The sequence below is a fragment of the Rhinopithecus bieti genome, unplaced genomic scaffold, assembly GCF_001698545.2.
Source record: "Rhinopithecus bieti isolate Rb0 unplaced genomic scaffold, ASM169854v2 scaffold_17182, whole genome shotgun sequence".
Classification (NCBI taxonomy): Eukaryota; Metazoa; Chordata; class Mammalia; order Primates; family Cercopithecidae; genus Rhinopithecus; species Rhinopithecus bieti.
This window is the reverse complement of record NW_016808817.1, coordinates 400,911-421,430: the sequence shown is the minus strand read 5'-3', so window position 1 is coordinate 421,430 and position 20,520 is coordinate 400,911. Positions and strand designations below refer to the sequence as shown.

The following is a 20,520-nucleotide window of genomic DNA, read 5'->3' as shown; positions in this document are numbered from 1 at the left end:
GCTTTCTCTTCAGGAAGGTGAGGTCATAATTTATCAGGTAACCATCATTGAAGACACAGAGCTTGTGGTCTGAGGGGCAGTAGTTGATGCCCTGCAGCTTTTCCAGCATCTTGTCCAACAGGATGCTGAGGCGACGCTCTTGCCCAGTGGTGGTGTCAAAAGCATAGAAGATCTCCTTTTGGTGGGTGCTCAGTGAGCGTAAGGCATAGAGCACCCCACAGACCATGAAGGCCCCTGACAGGGCTGGCTTGTACTGCTAGTGCACCAGGTTTTCTCCACTTCTAGGGTGCTAGTGTTGAGACGACTCACAATCAGGTTGCCCTTGCTGTCCTCAGTGGCATAAAGGACCCACAGCCCCTCCTCATCACCAACAAAATCTAAGTCCTTCCAAGGCACACCAGCACAGGAAAAGTGGTTATTATAGGTGGCACCAGGCAGCGGATGCCGCAGCACCAGGGTGTTGGAGGAAAGGTCCATCTTGGTCATGTTGCTTGTGCCATAGTATTTAAAGTACATAAAGTTCTTATACACAACATTTCCACTGCCATCACCATAGCCCATCTTCCTCTCTCCATAGTTTTTCAGCAGCACAAGGTCATTATAGGATTTGTACAGCCAATAGTAGTCAAAGTACCTAGGCCAAGCCCTGCATTTGGAATTATTGGGTGACCGCAATAACTAAGGTAACAAAGGGCTATAAAAATGGGCAGATCAGTTTGCTAATCAAGAGCAGGGGCTTTGCTATCAAACAATTGACTTTAGTTCATCTTTTACTTACTCAACCATGACAAACTAAACAATTATTTTTAAAAGTAACAGTAATAATAAAACACCAATAGCTACAGTGCCTATTAGACACTATATATGCATAATCTTATTTAATTATAATAACAGCACTATACGGTAGGTTTTATCCTTACAGATGAAGAGACTAGGTCTTAGAAATGTTGAGTCATTTGCTCAAGGTCACACAGCTTATAAGTAAAAACTGTAAACAAAAATAACAAGCTACTTTATTGACTGTTAGTACTGTCCAAAATAAAGCAAAGAAAACAATTAGTAGAGCATTTGTTCCAATGAGCAATCAAAAAATGGTAGCTATTATTTTTTCTTCCTTATGGAGATTCTTCTGTATCTGCACTCCACTGCCTTCCACCTGTCCTCGAGATGCAAGGGTCCTGTAACAGGACATATTTCTGGAACTGGATTCAGGGAGATTTGTTCTCATGAGGTCACATTGGAAAGTTCCTGAAATTATCTCTGAGTTATGAGTAATCTTATCTCTTAACATTGTTCTGTAAATCCTGATTACCCGTAGATTTTGAGAGGGTTCCAAGGCATGTAAACATATTTTATATGCTGAAAAGTGTAGCATATTTGAGTTATATGCTACAAAGTGTAGCCTATACATTTTATATAAGCATAGAAATTGGGGAACATTATTTTCAGTAACACTAATTTTTAGTAACATTAATCTTTCTGAGTTGAGCTTCAACTGGGGCTCTTCAATGACTGGTTTAACCTATATTCATGTCTCTTTCTCACAACGGGTCTATATTACATTTTCACACACACTGACTTTTAACATTCTGTGTGTTGGGCCTACCTCCCTGGCAAGGCTGACAATGTATTGAGGGTCTTATTCATCTATTTATTGACTCTTTTAGCCATTCTTTCATCTAATAAATACATATCAGCACCTATGTTTTACATACTTTTCTAGGTAATCTCATGTGATCTTCTCATATATGTATAGTTATCCCAATTTTACATACAGCTAAGAAGAGCTCTGAGATGTTCATTCATTGTCCCAAGGTCACTTAGCTTAAATGGCAGTATTGAGTCTCAAATACAGATTGGCTTAATTCCAAGTCTCAAGCTTGGCCAGAGAAATGCTCTGAACTTCTAAGCAGGAAGTTAGAATTTTGAGGCCCAGGTATAGAAGAGTTTGTCCTTTACATAGAATCAGAGTAGAAGTAGAACCATCTTTGAGTTACTATGTGATTAAAATTTTTAGACAGTGGATTTGTGAAGGAAGCTCAGGGCAGTCTGGGTCATGCTTGTCTCATGAGAAAAGCGTTAGGAGGTGACCTGTTAGGCCTAGGCCAGGTTTGCTTTGGGGCATACTTAAAATAGAGAGAAGAAGTTGGCTTGGGGCTATAAAGAAACCTGTTTGGGTACAGGTAGGGGACATTTGGAAGTAATCTGATTGCAGAAAAGAAGTCACTCACTCAAGGCTCACCTGCCATTTGTGCGTAAAGGCCACCCAGTAAAGGGAAGAGGCTGGATTGGGTACTAAGTCTCGGCCCTAGGCACCTGCCTTGTATGAGAAGCCTCTCCAATTGAGCTGAACCACAAGGGGTTTGCTAACTTCCTGGAGGCCTCCATGGGCACAAGAAGCTAGGGGAAAAAGCAGGCAATATATGAGCCAAGTCTAAAGCACACAACCCACAGGTAGCTGAGTGTGAAAGTATAATAACCATGTGTGGGTTTGAGTGTGTATCCATGTACCTGAGTGCATATACAAGCATATCAGCAGGTTGATTTTGCATAAACATAGGTTATTATGTATATCTGATTATGGGGTGTTCATATGGCTGTGTATACATATGCCCATGTATGAGAATATATCAATCTTGGTCTGCATTTTTCAGTGACACACAAAACAAGGAAATGAAAGATTTATTCTCTATCAAGATTTGTACTTTGACTGGGTGCAGTGGCTCACGCCTGTAATCCCAGCACCTTGGGAGGCCAAGGCAGGCGGATCACCTGAGGTCAGGAGTTCAAGACCAGCCTGGCCAACATGGCAATACCCTGTCTCTACTAAAAATTTAAAAATTAGCTGAGCTTGGTGGTGCGCGCTTGTAATCCCAGCTACTCAGGAGCCTGAGGTGGGAGAATCACTTGAACCCAGGAGGTGGAGGTTGCAGTGAGCTAAGATTGCGCCACTGCATTCCAGCCTGGGCAACAGAGCAAGATTCCATCTCAAACAACAACAACAAAAAAATTGTTCTTCCCTCCCCTCAGTTTACCATAGCCAACATGCACTCCCAACCTGGTCTCTGAAGAGATAAGACCTTGAGAAATTCAGTCTGTGCACTCACCCAGGGGGAGGGGTGGTCCAGGTGTCTGAAGGCCTGTTCTTTCTCCTTTTCTCTCTCCCATTCACTTAGTTGACTCTCAAGGACATCCACCTCCTGCTGGAGAGCACCAAAGCTGCGCTGGTAAGAGTCAGCCAAAAGCTTGAGTGTGAGACTGGCATTAGTCACCTATGGAAATGAGATGCCCGAGAAGTGGGTTGCAGAGTGTTCTTAAAAACTGAACTCTGGCTGTCATATTCCTCAGCTCAGAGTCTTCTTCCCCAGAAAGAAGTAATATTAGAATTTGTCCAATATGTGAGGTTAGAGAAAACAGGAGTCTGTGACAGGCAGGGATTTTTTTTTTTCTTTTTCTTTTTCTTTCTTTCTTTTTTTTTTTTTTTTTTTTTTTTTTTTTTTTGAGATAGAGTCTTGCTCTGTCACCCAGGCTGCAGTGCAGTGGCGCAATCTCAGCTCACTGCAACCTCCATCTCCTGGGTTCAAGCTATTCTCTTGCCTCAACCTCCCAAGTAGCTGGGATTACAGGTGCCCACCACCACATCTGACTAATTTTTGTATTTTTAGTAGAGATGGGATTTCACCATGTTGGCCAGGCTGGTCTCGATCTCCTGACCTCAGGTGATCTGCCCTCATGAGCCTCCCAAAGTGCTGGAATTACAGGCGTGAGCCACTGCACCCAGCCTAGGGAGGGGTATTCTTTAATCCATCCATATACCTGGCTCTGGAGTCAGTGGAGAAGGTCCCCTGCCACAATAATGCCTCCAATGGCCTTAAGTTGAGTCGCCAACTCCTGTGCTCCCTCCAGTTCCAAGCGCAGCAGGTTGAAGGCTGGGTTCTCATAGGAAGAGGCAAGGGCACTGGGATTCCAGGACTCTGGCATGTGACTCATTTCCAGAACCTCATTGTCTTTATCTTCAATGGTGTGTGCATACTCACTGACCTGGGCATGCAGGGGATGAACAGGAAGTTGCCCCAAATGTCAACACCTGTGGCTCCTCCCATTCAGTTGCATCCTCCCAGACCAAAATTGCCCCATTTTCATCTTCCAGTGGGTCCATATCCATTAATTTATCCATTACTATGGGAGGCACCCCCTACACAAGCCTCTCTATAGTCTGTTACTATCACTGGAGATCCCAAGGATAGTACAGAATTTCCCCTTCATTCTAAAGATTCATCTCAAAGATGAAGGCTGTGCCACTTCCTTCAAACATTTTCTACTTCCAGGACTTATCTCAATGCTGTGTCCATTGGAGACTATGCTTGGATAACTCCCAGCCCCAGTCCCAGCCCAGCGATCAAGTGCTCTCTCTAGACAGATTCTGCTCATACTTGCAAATGAGTTCCTGAACTGTACTTTGTAGCTGTTCCAGCTGCTCCAGGGGGATGGGGTTGTTGGGTAGGTGAATCACACAATGGCATGTGCCTCCTTCATCCACAGAGCTTGACATACTTCTCACCAGCTGCAAAGCATGGCCATAGGCACACTAAACATAATGAAGCATGTTGGGTCACCCTGGGCTGTTTGCAAACATGAAGCAGGAGAAGAGGCTGAGCCTACTTTGGAGTGCCAGAGAAGCATTGCCTCTGCACAGGGATTTCTTCTTGACTGTCTGTTAGGGGATTGAGTTATGCTTCCCTTGATTTCCCAGAATTGAAGCTGCAGGTCCCTTCCAGAACCTATTGGTGGGGCCTACCTCACCCTACCTCATGCACTGGCTAGATCTGGCTGCAGTTCACATTGCTGAAAGCTGATTTTTCTTCAAAGCCCTGTGGGAGAGAGCAAAGCTGGTCTGCAGAGATGTGTTAGGGGATAGGCTTAGGAAGCCTCAGTTGTCTACAGAATCCCCATTCTAGAGATCTGGCAGATTCCTACAACTTTACCTTGTATTGCAGACAGCAGGGACAGAGTTGCAAATCATCAAAGGAACAGTAACAATACCATAATGCATCATTCTGGATGGATATTTAACATTCACAAGACATAACAGAGGGTGAATTGTAATCCACATTTTATAGTTGAAAAACATGAGGTTCTGAGAGTCTAAATATCTTGCTAAGTTACATGACTAATAAGTGACAATGCTTCAAGCTGCCCCCAGGTCCCATCTATGTTCTAGATCCTATGCTCTGACACCTAAGGAAGTGGCAGAGATCCAAGTTATGTTGGGGTGGGTATGCAGCACAGGACAAAAGGGTAAGGCTGGGAGGCAGCTCCCTTGCCTCAGCTAGATAGAGAGAGAGGGAAAGTTTCTAGAGAGATGCATAATTTGGTCTCTTCTCCCCTGGAATATGCCTATCATATCACTTCCATACTCAGAACCCAAACCCACTGATCCCATAGCCATATTTCCTGAGTTCTAATCCTGACTCTGGGACACTGGGCAAATTATTTAATTTCTCTGTGCTCCCATTGTCTTAATATGTATAATGGGGCAAAGTGTGGAATTTATTTTATTGTTTTAAGAACTATAGATAGAGCTAAAGAGATGATTGATAGATAGGTAGATAGATAGATAGATAGATAGATAGATAGATAGATAGATAGAATACTTGTAAAGTACTTAGAACAGTGCTTGGTCTGCCTCTAGTAAGAGTCTTTATATTAGTTATATTTCTCTAAATCCATCCCTTAGTCCCATTTTGGAGCTGGATAAACCAGCACTAGATTCAACCAAGACTCCTTCCCAATTTTTTTTAATGTGCATGCAACACCCACTGAGGTTTCCTAACAAAATCTTTTTGAATTAAAATGTCTGTGGCCCCTGTCCTTCTCTGAGATGTCTCACTCATAGCTTTTATGGCTTTGGCACCATAGCTTAATCTGGTTGTGCCTTCAGCCTGCAACTCCAGCCCAATAGTTTAGCTTTTGAAGGATAATAAAACAAAGATTGCATAGCCTTTTATAGCCGCCCTGAGTTCCTGCATGCTGAGCATAGGAAGAAGGTGGCAGATTTTTGCAGAAAACAGGGCCTCATAACTGAGCAGGGCATACAGCCCAGAGCTCCTTCCTCTATTGCTTTCACCTTTGTCTTTCCTCACTCCCCCTATGCCCATACATACAAGCAAAGGGAAAATCAGAACATGCAGGGTGTCCCATCTTTCTTTTCTTCCTCCCTATTTCTGTCTACCCTCACTTTCTCCCAGAACCTGGAGGTTCTTGAACAGAATCAGAGTGGTGAAGGAAGCCAGCCCAAAGCACAAAACAATCTCCACCTACTGCTGTGATCCCTCCACCCTCTGCCTGTACCTGAGACTCTCCTGGGAGCACCAGGGGCAGCAGCTGTGGAGTGGTCAGAAGAGCTATAACAGGCTGCATCTAGCATCAACTACAGGAGTGCAGTAAGTACTGGGGGCTCCCCTAGGCTTTTATTTCTAGTCTAAGTAAATAGTTTCAGTAGGAGGGGGTATATATTTTGACATTTGAAAGGGCCGAGAAGATGAAGGAGGTGTGAAGAGGGTATGGAAAGGTGGAGAAGAAGGTTGAGACAGACTGGTGCCTCTAAACATGGTGGTAGTGAGTTTATTATGACAAACAGCGTCTTCCGCATCCATCCCTAGGCTAAGATCTTCCTTCACCCTGCTGGGCCCTCTTGTCTAAACAGATTAAGGCAAACCTGAGACATCTTGCGGGGGCCTTGGGATGGGCCCCTTGCAGGAAGGATTATGATGTTTCCCTCAACTTTGAGAAAGGGAAGACTCAAGAAGGAAATGCAATCCTACCTATTCAATCTCAAGAACAGAAGCATTTACTTAACTGGGTACACTTGGATGAGGGCCAAAGTGTATATCCGGGGGGATCACTTCAGCAATACTGTACTGAACTGCTCTGTTATATATCTTCCTTCACCCCTGGGAGTTTGCCTCCTGCAGTATGCCAGGTACTGTAAACTTTTACATCCATTCCACTATTCAAATGCTTCCCCCAGTTCCTCTGGTCTTAATGCCAGCTGCCTCTACTGTCTGTCCCTCAAGAAAGCTCCCTCCCAATATTTCCTAACCTGCCACAGGATGCTGTGGAGCCTCAAGTCTTCTGGCCTCTGAACTGCCGTTATCCCTATAGAGAAGGAAGAGTATAGTTGCTGAGGCCTGGACAAGGAGTCACAAAACTCAGTGCTCTTAGTGCCAGCCACCCAAAATTATTCTCTTTTCTTCTGCTATCTCTCTTGAGTATTTCTCAGACAATGGGGACTCTCACATTCACCCAAGTGCTCAAGAAAATGTCAGATTTCCTATGAAGGGTGTGTTGCCCCATTTTTCCATTGAGGAATTTTGACTCTGTAGCTCTACTACCTCTATCCTTTATTGTTTCTTTACTTTTCACAGACCCTTAACTTTAGATTATATGGCTGCTTAGTATAAAGTTCCTCTGCTTACTCATCTCATCCTTTGGAATCCTTGCCCTAGTATATACCTAGTAGAGAAAGGTATATGAAACTGTGACTTCCCTTCTGGGAAAAGATTTGAGAAGCTGTGTGGATGTATGACTCCAGGAAGACATGCCCAGAGCTTTGCTGGACAATCCTTGCTGAGAGGTCATATCCTTATCTTACTTTACAGATTCTCACCCTCTCACTCTATGCTCAAGGCCAGAGATCCATTCTTCATTAGCTTCTCTAGCCTGGCCTTGCTGTAGCCATAGGGTCCAGAGGAACACAGAGGTTAGGAAGACAAGAGAGGAATAGATCGGGAAACCTAAGCTGCATGAAGCAGGAAACCTGTCTGGGATCAATATCCAGATGAGTGACAGTAGAACTAAGGCATCTTATGGAAGAAGGAATGTAAGAAAGGAAAAATGAAAGAGCATGAAGATAGAGCATGAAGCATGACAGCTGCTGCTGGAGTTGTCCCCATATTTTGCCATCTGCAAACAGCCATTAGCACAAGTTGAAAACACAAGAGTAGCCTTAGTATCTGAGTAATGTAGGGAAAGAGTTTAGTGAGGAAGCTACAGTATTGTGCACACTCTTCCCATCCAAAGCAACAGGTCTTCCAAGCTCTAGTTATTAATCACCCAGGTCAGAAACCATGTCCATTTCCAGAGCTGTGTTCTATTTTATTCACATAATGCCATTTCCCCAGCTCCTCCTGTCTTCATCTCCTTAGCAAACAGAGTTCCTGCTTAGTGTCAGACATTGTACAAGGGGCCCAACTCAGAGACATGTTTCATTAATCTGGTTTTGGCTGGATAAACTGATGGAGAAAAGATAAGATCCTAGTCCTCAGGATGTGTCCTAGACTGCCTAGTCTGTCACAGTCTGGGACCAACCATTTCTATATGTGTGTAATCCCTCTATGGAGATCAATACAGACTTAGAAATACCAGGAATAGACTGGGTACTGTAGAGCTGGACAGAGACAGGTCAGTTCAGTGTATTCCGCCTACATAATGGGTGATAAAATAGGGCTGGAGTGAGCATAGGGCCATCTGACAACAGACAATGGAGACGTTTTGGTCAGAGCTCTACCCAGATAGTTCCTGTAGCATCACTTGGTCATCTGGGTATACACGCTGAAGAAAATAGGGATCACATTTATTCCTGTGGGGAGGCCCTCTCAGGGCCAACCTTCTTCACTGCTCCTGCCCAGAAAAGTTGAAGCAAGTGCCTGAGCCTCTGAGCCATCTGCTGAGTCTGCACTCCATAGACCACAGGATTGAGAGCTGGGGACACCAATGCGTAGAGTTTAGCCAGTAGGATGTGAATATGGCTGGGCATTGTGTGAGACCTAAAACAGTGAGCAAGGAAGGAGAAGAGGGCAGATGTGTAGAAGAGACCAATGACACTAGCATGGGCCCCACAGTTACTCAGAGCCTTGTGGCAGGCACCATGGGATGGCAGATGGCAGACAGCAGACAGCATGGAGAATGAGGGCATAGGAAGCACCTATAAGCCCTATGTCCAGGGCTGGGGAGAGCAGTGTGGTGACCAGTCCATACCAGATGATGGGGCACGTATCTCCACATGCCAGGCGAGACACACCCATGTGTTCACAGTAGGTGTGGGGCAGGGCCCACTGCCCACAGTAAGGCAGTTTCTCTAGCAGGATCACAGGGTGCACCATGACACAGACATCACGGGTCATGGTAGCCAGAGCTACTAGACCTACCACATGCTGGGCCAGCAACGCCCCATAGAGCAAAAGCTGGCAGTCTACGGTCACGGCCAGAAGCACTGAGGACTCAGTAATGTGGCAATGATTGCCACATGGGCAACAAAGAGTTGAGCCAAACAAGCTCCAAAAGAGATCTCACTGGACAAGCCCCAAAGTGCAGTCAGAGCTTTGGGCATTGTGGATGTGGCTAGAACCAAATCAGCAGCTGCCAGAAGCCACAGCAGCTGGTAATGGGTGCCCAGAGTGCCTTGTCAGCAACCACCAGCCCCAGTAGAAGGGCATTCCCTACCAAAGCTGCCATATAGAGCAGGCACACAGGCACAGAGCCAGGCGTGCAGAGCCTCCAGTCCTGGCATCCCCAGCAGGACAAAGGACCCAGACCCAGAGATCAGCAAGTTCTGATTGAAAGCCAGCAGTGTAGGATCCAGCCCCATCTCCTACTTCCATCTGGCTATGTCCCTGCAGGATATAAATGGGGCCCGTGAGAGGCAACTAGCAATTGTACAGAGATTTTAGATGAGTGGGGGTGAGCCTAGGGCTTAGGATGCTAAAGCATTTGCTGAACGCCCTCTTTGTGTGAGGCACTTTCCTGAGGATTCAGCGTATAGTGAACTATGAATTCCCTAACAGTCTATTGTGTTTGGTTACATTCCCATACAACAGATCAAAGAATTTTGTTCCCGAGAGGTTAATAAACTTACTCCAGGTCACACAGCTGGTGAACAGAAGAGCTAGGATTTGAATCTAAATTCATCTGACTAAAGGCCATATTCTTCTAACAGCCCTCTCCTCTGGATATAATCTCCCCTCATCAGCCCAGGCACAAGCAGACATTGGGGTATGTTTTTACTAATCACTTGTGCCAGAGGAAGGAATTCATGTTCTCTACACCTAATCTTTCCAACTACAGTGCAGCCTCTGTGTTTTCTCCACCCTAGGAAATATGTAAGCCAGAAGGAAGGAAACGTATTAATAGAATGGCTATTTTCTACTCCATTCACTGACAGATGCTCAATGCTCCTGTTTCATGATCCATTTCCAGAAGCCACTTTTTAAGCTCAGACCCCAAACTTTCCAAAACATTTCATTCCTCCCAGTCTGTCTAGTACATTTTTTCATCTGCTCATGGCTTCTGACACCTCTTTCTCCAACTCTGGTCCACAAGAGCTCTAGGCATCTGGTTGATGAAACTTAATTTGTTCTATAACCAGTATGATTATCCCTTGACTCAACTTTGTGGTTCTTCTTTCCTCCATCCTTTTTCCATGAGAAGATATGCTGGGTTCCCCACACTGGGGCATTTTAGAGGGTAGAGGGTGGGAGGAGGGAGGGATCAGGAAAAATAACTAATGGGTACTAGGCTTAATACCTGGGTGATGAAATAATCTGTACAACAAACCCCCATGACACAAGTTTACCTATGTAACAAACTTACACTTGCACCCCTGAATTTTAAAAGTCAAAAAAGAAAATAAAAAATATGTTGGGTTCTATGGAACTCAGTCTGAGAAAATCTGAGGTCCACTAAGGACATAGAAGAGAATCAGGGCTGGGCTGCAGTGGAAGGGACTGGGATTAGATACCACAGTGACAGTGCAACTGATGGTCCAGTGAAAGTGGTAACAGAGGGAGGCAAGGAAACACTTTGTTTACCTGGATTTAAGTGGACAAATAGCCTGAAAGAAAGCTCTAAGGTAGGGTGGGCTTTCCATGCTCCACTTGAGGACCAGAGTTGTCTCCTGGAACTTCGTGAGAGATAGAATCTGATATCCTAACCTGTCCTGGAGACTGAGGAACCTGGGGCAGGTGAGCAGAAACTAAAATGTCTGGTCCTGTGTGAGATCTCAAGCTTCCCATGCAGCCGCCTTGGCAGCAATGCCTCCTGGAGCTTCTCTCACACCCCCACACCCTGTCTCCTGCATAGTAGAGACAGGCAATAAAGCAGACCAGGCCAGATGCAGCAGCTCACGCCTGTAATCCCAGCACTTTGGGAGGCCAAGGAGGGCGGATCATGAGGTCAGGAGTTTGAGACCAGCCTGACCGTGGTGAAACCCTTCTCTACTAAAAATACACACACAAGAAATTAGTCGGGTGGGGTGGCATGCACCTGTAATCCCAGCAACTCAGGAGGCTGAGGCAGGAGAATCGCTTGAACGCAGGAGGCGGTGGTTGCAGTGAGCCAAGATCGCACCACTGCACTCCAGCCTGGGTGACAGAGCAAGACTCCATCTTGAAAAAAAAAAAAAAAAAGCACACCACACTTTCTCACATGGGAGTCATATTGGCTTAGGAGCCAGAACTTCCTTCTGAAGAATGAGGCTTTGTCAAATTGCAGAGCTTGACCCTGCCCCCCTCACAATGGGGCCCTAACGGCTTCTCTGGACTCTGGGAACACCCTGCCAGGGCCCAACTTACCACAAGGCAGGCCCAGTCTTTACAATGCAAGAAGGGTGTCAACTCTCTCAGGATCTAGGAACGTCTCTCCCAAAACCACAGGGCACACACAACACATACCTTAAGAAGACACTTAAGAAACACAAGAAATTCTGGTACTCAAGTTATGGGCTTTACTAGCACAGTTCCCCTTAGANTGGAGAGGATGTGGAGAAATAGGAACACTTTTACACTGTTGGTGGGATTGTAAACTAGTTCAACCATTATGGAAAACAGTATGGCAATTCCTCAAGGATCTAGAACTAGATGTACCATATGACCCAGCCATCCCACTACTGGGTATATACCCAAAGGATTATAAATTATGCTGCTACAAAGACACACGCACACGTATGTTGATTGCAGCACTATTCACAATAGCAAAGACTTGGAATCAACCCAAATGTCCATCAGTGACAGACTGGATGAAGAAAATGTGGCACATATACACCATGGAATACTATGCAGCCATTAAAAAGGATGAGTTTGCGTCCTTTGTAGGGACATGGATGCAGCTGGAAACCATCATTCTTAGCAAACTATCACAAGAACAGAAAACCAAACACCGCATGTTCTCACTCATAGGTGGGAATTGAACAATGAGATCACTTGGACACAGGAATGAGAACATCACACATCAGGGCCTACTGTGGGGAGGGGACGGGGGGAGGGATAAGATTAGGAGATATACCTAATGTAAATGACAAGTTAATGGGTACAGCACACCAACATGGCACATGTATACATATGTAACAAACCTGCAAGTTATGCACATGTACCCTAGAACTTGAAGTATAATAATAAAAAAAAAATTAAAAAAAAAAAAAGAGAAACAGGGTCTTCACAATGCCTGTGAAAGGGAGAGATAAGGCTCACCAGCCACAGAAAAACAGGCAGTTAATTTTTAATTGACTTCAGCTCTTTCTCTTCCTCAGTGGGAATTGGGTTTTCTTACACACAACTGAGTTTTTGCTTATACATTTTTAAATTTCTTTTAATTTCTGTTTCATTGACAGTAGTTTTCTTCTTGCTGCAAGGAGCTGCCTGTGCCACTCACACAGACTCTAAAGCTCCGTTTCATTCTGGGTTTCCATTCCTACTCTAAGGGTATGCTTGTCCTGACTTTATTCGTACACGCATGCTCCTAGAGGCTTCAGTGGTGCAGAGACCTGCACAAACCAGCTTCAGACTGAGACTGTTACCATCTGTTATTTCCTCCCCCATATGGTTCCAGGCTAGAGCTCACACTGAGGTCACCACCTCCCTCATTTTTGTTCTGTTGATACTTCTCAGGGTGACCCTGGCTCCTAGGGCCCATTCTGCTAAGAGGGGTTCACATATGCTTGAGGGACAAGGTATCCCCTCCAGGTTAGAGAAGAACATCAAGATACATATTAAGTGCAGGTGGATGATCTGGAGAAAAAAAAGGCATAGTATGAGTTCAAGAAATGAATTTGAACACCCTGTGTTCAGTGCACATGTGCTGTGTGATATGGGGTGGATCAATTAACAGCTTAGAACCATCGTTTAATCAGAATATGTGGTCCTTACCCTGGAAGATAGAGGTGAAAGAGAAACAGCAAAATGCTACATTTTTTCCCATTCCTATTTATTCCCACTTCAGCACAATGGTAAAATCCAGGGCAGACTCTAAAGTCAGATTATCTAGGTTCAAGCCCTGGATCTGCCACACGTAAACTATGTGACTTTGGACAAAATTCTCAACTTCTCTGTGCCTCAATTTCTTTATCTCTAAATTGGGTATAAAAACAAATGCATCTGCTTTACGTGGAACATCATAAGGATTAAATAAAATTACATATATAAAACAATTACATAGGACACAACAGTGCCTGTAACACAGTAAATGTCTAACACGTTAAGTGTTATCATTATTATCATTAGCAGTGTTCTATTATTCCTTGAAATCGCCCCTTCAAAGCCTCTTTCCACTGCATTCTTAATTCTCAGTTTCATAATCTGATAGTCTCTCTTTTTTTTCTGAGACAGTCTTGCTCTGTTGCCCAGGCTAAAGTGCAGTGGCGTGATCTTGGCTCACTGCGACCTCCGCTTCCCAGGTTCAAGCAATTCTCCTGCCTCATCCTCCCAAGTAGCTGGGATTACAGGTGCCCATCACAGGCCCAGCTAATTTTTGTATTTTCGGTAGAGGTGGGGTTTCATCCCATTGGCCAGGCTGGTCTCAAACTCCTGACCTCCAGTGATCCCCCCACCTCGGCCTCCCAAAGTGCTAGGATTACAGGCGTGAGCCACTGCGCTCGGCCTTAGTCTTTTAATATATCTTAAATTTTTTTAAGATGATTTGGGAACTGAACTAGAATATTTGGAAGCAGAATAGTCCCAACTTAAAAAACAAATGGCTGAAAGGCAAGATGAAAGATTCAGATTTGATAAAAAAAAAAAAAAAAAAGAATTTTCTTTGCCAATAGAGCCACAGGAATTAGTCTGGTTAAGACTGCTTCTAAATGAAATGAGAAATGCGATGTCATTGTTCCCAAGCCCCAGCTCTCTACATCACTGTGACCTGGGATGAGGGAGAGGTGACACCTCAGCCCCAGTTCTCAAGCTTAATTCCTACACTGGCCCTCAACTACATGCTCTCTTTTGCACTCCAAAGTTGCTCTCTGAAAAAAAGTCTGAGAAACTCATTTTCATCAGTTCAAAGAGGTTTCCTGGGGCATTTCCTGGGGTTTTGGTATGTTTAACCTTCAGTGTTTGGCTCATTGTGGAATGAATCCAGGGGTTAGCTGAAGAGACCTTTGCAAAAGCCCCAAACTGTGTTTAGGGTGTAACTGGTCTTGGTTGAGGAATTCCTATTGCTGATGGGACAGGGGCTTCTCACCTCTCTGCTGTTCAAGGTGAGATTAAAAATAAGGAATGAGCTTCCCATCTCCATCCAGTCCTGCTTCAGTCCCTACTGACTCAGCATTGCCATTCAGCTAATGGAGCACCTGGGAACTAAGGGATTCCAAGATGCTCCTTTGGAAAGGCTGAGAGAGGGTAAATATGGGTGAGAAGAATTTATGGGTCTCTTCTGTGAGCACTTCAGAGGGGATGGACTCTGAGTCCCAGGCGGATTGGTGATCTGCTAGTCTCAGCTGTGAACTCTTAATAAGGAATTAGCAGACAGTTGAAGTTACATCTCTATGGATTTTTCTGGACCCCAGATTTACATGCCTGGCATTCTCAGGACCTGGGGAAAAGTGGAGACCGAGCAGGGAGGTCTTTGCAGAACCACTGGATGGGGCAGCAGCAAACTCAAATATACAAGTGCTTTGCTGTAAACAAATGACAAACTCAGTCACTGGAAATTGACAGCTGTCATTCTTTAGTATTGTTTCTGCCTCTTAGCTGTATAAAGAGGCAAAGAAGCTTGGTGGAAGGAGTGTAGACTTTTGAATAATGCTTCACTACTGTGTTTTTTACAGGGACAAAACTCAGTGTGGAAGAGCACTCTTGAGCACTCTCTTTAAGTCTTCTACACTGAGTTTTTTCCTTGTACAATGAAGATTAGGCTATGTTCCCCCAAAAGTGATTGTAAAGATTAGTGTAACATTCATATAGTACATACTGGGGTCCCTTGAGCTCAGTAGAATTGACACAACATTATACAAGGTATATGACTTACAGTCAGTTGGAAGACACACTCTGCCTATCTGAGATGCCTGCTGGAGCCACACAGAGAAACTGTCTTTCCCTTATAGACATTATTGTTTTCACAATACCTTCCCTTCCTCAAAAGAATGCACACCCTCCCATTTAGGGCAACATAGTAGAATGTGGTAATGGCAACTCTTTCACAATCACCCACGGTTTATGTTTGTTTTTAGTCCTGAGTTTGAATGGACTTTTTTGTATATAATCACAGAACACATTCACAATTTATGAAAAGCAACAACAAACATTATTATAAGGTTGTGGTCATGTGTTTTGATATTCCAGAATAGTACATTAACCCCCTCTCATATTGAGCCTTTTCCACATGGTAATTACGATGTGGCCCAATAAACAACAACCAGCCCACTGTTCAAATGTCATGACTTAGTTCTGGCCTTCCTCAGTAAGGAATCCACCATTCACTCCCTCTTGTTACCAGTAGCCTCTACCCAAAACAGGTTGCCCATTTTCCAACAACATAACTTTACATATTTGGAAACTCGTTAACGATAAGGAAGTCCAACTCACAATACAAATAAAGCTCACAAAGTGTTTTCCATTGCAACTTGATGAATACACAAGCATTGCTAACATGATAATTATTTATTAATTGTGTGATTAGAACATGACAGTGATGTGAAGGAAGAGTTATTTTTTCGACTTTCTTGATGACAAACCTAACTCTTAACCTTATATAAAATTGTGAAAAATGCAATATCAACAAATGAAGTTTACGGTTTAAGTTTGGTGTAAAAGCATGTTCTGGTAGAATACTAACAGGTACAGGTAAATACTACTTAGCAAAAGTAAAAGTGCTAGTTTGCAAAATTAAGGAACTTACACAGAATGTAAATCAAAAGGTTTTCTAGGGGAAAAAAAGCCAATTAAACTGAATAATGTATTTAGTGCTTTAATAAGAATGGGATTATAACTAGCTTAATGTGCTAAATACTAGATTATTCTCTTTATTGTGTGGTAACATGGAAATTGATCAGAAACAAGGAGTTGCCACCTGATGAGGAACAATACCTATTAAGGTGAACGTTTCTGTTGAGATGTTTGCACTGTGGGATGAACTTTGAGTGTTTCTGCAGAATCAGAAACCTGTTTGGTTCTGCCAGATTTTCTTACCTGGCTATCTTTGTTATTTTCAATATTCTTAATATGTCATGTAACATGTTCTTTCATAGTAGATATGTTTTAGAGGCACATATTTAAGTTAGAAGTTTGGAAGAACAGAATTTGTATAGAACAATTAACGTATTTTTATAATAATAATTTTCAATAAAATAATTGATGAACTTATGTTACATATCTGTAAAAAGTTATCACTATACACCTTGCTAATTTAATAGAATGTTTTGAATTTTATTTCCTATCCAAAAAAATCCACACATAGGAAGTTCATGAATTCAGAATCTAATTTTTCATTAAAGAAAAAAAAATGAGTTAGGCCAGGCGCGGTGGCTCATGCCTGTAATCCCAGCACTTTGGGAGGTTGAGGTGGGTGGTTCACTTAAGGTCAGGAGTTCGAGACCAGCCTGGCCAACATGGTGAAACCCTGTCTCTACTAAAAATACAAAAGTTAGCCAGGTGTGGTGGTGTGCACCTGGAATCCCAGGTACTCAGGGGAATGAGACAGCCAATCTCTTGAACCCGGGAGGGGGATGTTGCAGTGAGCTGAGATTATGCCACTGCACTGCAGCCTGGGTGACAGAGTGCGACTCTGTCTCAAAAAAAATAAATAAATAAATAAGAGAAAAGAAAATAAAAAATGAATTAAATTTAACTATAAATGTATAGAATAAATTGTTGAAACTGGCCACTAATTAAGCACTGAAGATAAATTTTTAAAATATAGCCTACTTGGCTAATTTTTTAAAAAATATAAAATAATTGTCTTGAAAAGGACAAAATTTCCCTAAAATCATTTCTTTTATTCCTATTAACAGACCTTTGGGAAACAAGTTAACCTACTACAAACATTAGAAAAGCAAAAGTTAATACAAACACACATAAAAGTAGTTTAAATATAAATTATAAATTATTGCCAGGAAGTAGCACTGTCATCAGTCCAACCCGAATTAGATAAATTAACAAGCAAGATGCAAGTTCACTTGACATAATTTTAAAGGTTGACATAAATTGTATTCTTTCACTTGTGTGTCTAGACTTTTAAGATGGGGCTTTCACTATTTTACTTATAACTTTTTCATTTAACTATAATTGCAGAATGACAAAATTTCATAAGTCTAATATAAAATCTAAGTCCTCTATGTTAATCGCCCATATGCACACTTTCAAAGAACAATGTGTGCAATTTTGGGGAGTGTTTTAATTATTTTCTATGTTTTCTTATACTGGTTATACTTATTGAAAGCTTTTTATGTCTTTTAAATATAACAGTAAAAGTGAGGCTCGAATTTTTTTGCAACTCTGTAGTGCTTAATTATGATAAGCATTTTTTCATATGTTTGCTGGACACTCATATATCTTCTTTTGGGAAATGCCTGTTCATATTTTTTGCCCATTTTTAATGGAGTTTTTTGGGTTTACGCTTGTTCAATTGTTAAGTTTCTTATACATTCTGGATGTTAGACTTTTGTCAGATGTATTGTTTGCAAATATTTTCTCCCAGGATCTTTGTTTGCACTATTGACAGTTTCTTTTACTGTGAATAATCTATTTAACATAATTAGGTCCTACTTGTCAATTTTGGGTTTTGTTGCAATTGTTTTTGAGGACTTAGTCATAAATTCTTTCCCAAGGCCCATGTCCAGATGCTGTTTTCTATGTACTCTTAGGATTCTTGTAGTTTGAGGTCTTACATTTAAATTTTTAATTAATCTTGACTTAATTTTTGTATATAGTAAACTGTAGGGTGCCAGTTTCATTCTTCTGCATATGGCTGGCCAGTTTATCCCAGCACCACTTATTAAATAGGGAGTCCTTTCCTCATTGCTTATTTTTGTCAACTTTGTTGAAGATCAGATGACTGTAGATATGTGGCATGGTTTCTGATTTCTCTATTCTATTCTATTCGTCTATGTGTCTGTTTTTGTACCAGTACTATACTGGTTTTGTTATTGTAGCCTTATAGTATAGTTTGAAGTAAAATAATGTGATGTCTCCAGGTTTGTTCTTTCTCTTTAGGATTGATTTGACTATTCAGACTTTTTTTTAGTGCCACATGAATTTCAGAAGAGTTTTTTCTAATTCTGTGAAAAATTAAATTAGTAATTTGATAGAAATGTCATCGAATCTGTACATTGCTTTGGTCAGTATGACCATTTTAACAATATTGATTCTTTCAATTCATGAGCATGGAATGTTTTTCAATTTGTTTGTATCATCTGTGCTTTCTTTCAGCAGTGTTTGTAGTTATTTATTTATTTATATTCTCACTCTGTCACCCAGGTTGGAGTGCAGTGGCGTGATCTCTGCTCACAGCAAGCTCTGCCTCCTGGGTTCACACAATTCTCCTGCCTCAGCCTCCCAAGCAGCTGGGACTACGGGCACCCGCCACCACACCCAGCTAATTTTGTTTTTGTATTTTTAGTAGAGATGGGGTTTCACCATGTTAACCAGGATGGTCTCGATCTCCTGACCTCATGATCTGCCCACCTCAGCATCACAAAGTGCTGGGATTACAGGTGTGAGCCACCATGCCCAGATTTTTAGTTCTTCTTTTAGAGATCTTTCAACTCCTTCATTGGTTGTATTTCTAGGTATGTGTGTGTGTGCATGTGTGGCTAATATAAATGGGATTGTGTTCTTGCTTTGGCTCTCAGCTTGGACATTATTGGTATGTAAAAATGCTACTGATTTTTGCACATTAATTTTGTATTCTGAAACTTTAAGATGTTATTTATCAGTTCCAGGATTCTTTTGGTGTAGTCTTTGGGGTTTTCTAGATTTAAAAAAAAAAAAAAGTCATCATCAAGGAGAGAGAGTTTGTTTGTTTGTTTGTTTTTTTTTCTCTTTGGATGCCTTTATTTTTTTCTCTTGCCGAATTGCTCTGTCTAAGACTTCCAGTACTATGTTGAATAGAAGCGGTTAGAGTAGCATTCTTCTTCTTGCTCTAGATCCCCAGGAAAATGTTTCCAGCTTTTTTCTGTTCTGCATGATGTTGGCTGTGGGTTTGTCTTAGATGGCTCTGTCATTTTGAGGCATATTCCTTCAGTGCCTAGTTTCTTGATGGTTTTTGTCATGGAGAAATGTTGGATTTTGTCAAAAGCTATTTCTGCATCTATTGAGATGATTATACAATTTTTGCTTTTAATTCCATTTATGTGGTGAATCACATATGATTGATTTGCATATGCTGAAGCAAACTTGCATCCCAGGAATTAAGTGTACTTGATCATGGTGAATGAAATTCTTGATGTAGTACTGGTTTTCATTTGCTAATATTTTGTTGAGGATTTTTGCATCTATGTTAATCAGGGATATAGGCCCACATTTTTTGTTGTTGTTGAATCTTTGCCAGGTTTTGGTATCAGGGAAATGTGGCTTCATAGAATTAGTTAGAAAGGAGTATTTTCTCCTTGAGTTTTTGGAATAGTTCCAGTTGAATAAATATCAGCTCTTCATTGTAAGTCTGGTAGAATTTGGCTATAAATCCATCTGGCCTGGGCTTTTCTTGGTTGGTAGGGTTTTTTTTTAAATCACTGATTTAATTTTGCAACTTGACATTGGTTGGTTCAGTGTTTCAACTACTTCCTGATTCAATCCTGAGAGATTGTGTGTTTCCAGGAAACTTATCCATTTCCTTGAGATTTTCTAGTTTGTGTGTGTGGAGGTGTTCATAAGAGTCTCTGAGGATCTTTTGTATTTCTATGGGATTTGTTATAATGTCACTTTTGTTTCTGGTTATGTTTATTTGAATCTCTCTTTTTTCTTTTTAAATCTAGCTAGCAGTCTATTATCCTTCCAAATAACCAAATTTTGATTTTGTTGATTCTTTGTAAGCCTCACATTATTCTTCTGAACACAGAAGCTACCTCTATTGTCATTGATATATGACATAAAGTGTATATTCAATATTTGGCCTAGATACAAGTTGCAGGTATCTGGATTAACATAAGGGCGAATGGGACAGAGGGGTGAGTAGTACTAAAATCCCAGGGGCTACTGAAATAGAATAACAAATACCCAAAGAATGGTTAGCTGTGGAAAGTCTAGAAAAGAAGATGTT

General features: G+C 42.1%; 1 long non-coding RNA gene across 1 annotated transcript in view; it reads left to right on the top strand.

The window, feature by feature from the left end:
- The window catches only part of LOC108538974 (uncharacterized), a 42,974-nt gene that overhangs the window by 7,440 nt on the left and 15,014 nt on the right, over positions 1-20,520 (top strand). The window contains exon 3 of the long non-coding RNA XR_001888238.1: positions 6,249-6,443. This is a non-coding gene — a long non-coding RNA (uncharacterized LOC108538974). The remainder of the gene's footprint in view (positions 1-6,248; positions 6,444-20,520) is intronic.